The sequence below is a fragment of the Egretta garzetta genome, unplaced genomic scaffold (genome assembly GCF_000687185.1).
Source record: "Egretta garzetta isolate BGI_Z169 unplaced genomic scaffold, ASM68718v1 scaffold151, whole genome shotgun sequence".
NCBI lineage: Eukaryota > Metazoa > Chordata > Aves > Pelecaniformes > Ardeidae > Egretta > Egretta garzetta.
Genome location: NW_009258615.1, coordinates 5,613,594 through 5,614,444, shown reverse-complemented (window position 1 = coordinate 5,614,444; position 851 = coordinate 5,613,594).

Genomic DNA, 851 nt, shown 5'->3' with positions numbered 1-851 from the left:
CCCTGCCATCTTCAACCAGATCAGGTTGCTCAGAGCCCCGTTCAACCTGACCTTGAATGCTTCCAGGGATGAGGCATCTACCACCTCTCTGGGCAACCTTCTCCAGTGTTTCACCACCCTCATCGCAAAAAATTTCTTCCTTGTATCTAGTCGGAATTGACCCTCTTTTAGTTTAAAACCATTACCCCGTGTCCTATCGCAACAGCCCCTGCTAAAAAGTTTGATCCTATCTTTCCTGTAGGCCCCCTTTAAGTACTGAAAGGCCGCAATCAGGTCTCCCCGCAGCCTTCTCTTCTCCAGGCTGAAGAAGCCCAGCTCTCTCAGCCTGTCCTCATAAGAGAGGGGCTCCAGCCCCCTGACGGCAACTTCTTTAACTGCATCGAACTCCTCCTCACCACTCCAGCGGACAGCTAAAGGCTGATCTGGACCACAGGCCGACACCTGAAGCGAGACTACTACGAGTTTTATTATTACTTTTCTGAAGTCTAGCCCAGCAGCCCCTGCTAAAAAGTTTGATCCTATCTTTCCTGTAGGCCCCCTTTAAGTACTGAAAGGCCGCAATCAGGTCTCCCCGCAGCCTTCTCTTCTCCAGGCTGAAGAAGCCCAGCTCTCTCAGCCTGTCCTCATAAGAGAGGGGCTCCAGCCCCCTGACGGCAACTTCTTTAACTGCATCGAACTCCTCCTCACCCCTCCAGCGGACAGCTAAAGGCTGATCTGGACCACAGGCCGACACCTGAAGCGAGACTACTACGAGTTTTATTATTACTTTTCTGAAGTACCACCAGGCGAGCAGAAAGCCCCTCGGGAGCTGCTCCCCCAGCAGCAGCCCCCAGCGCGCCCCCGCGCCCGCC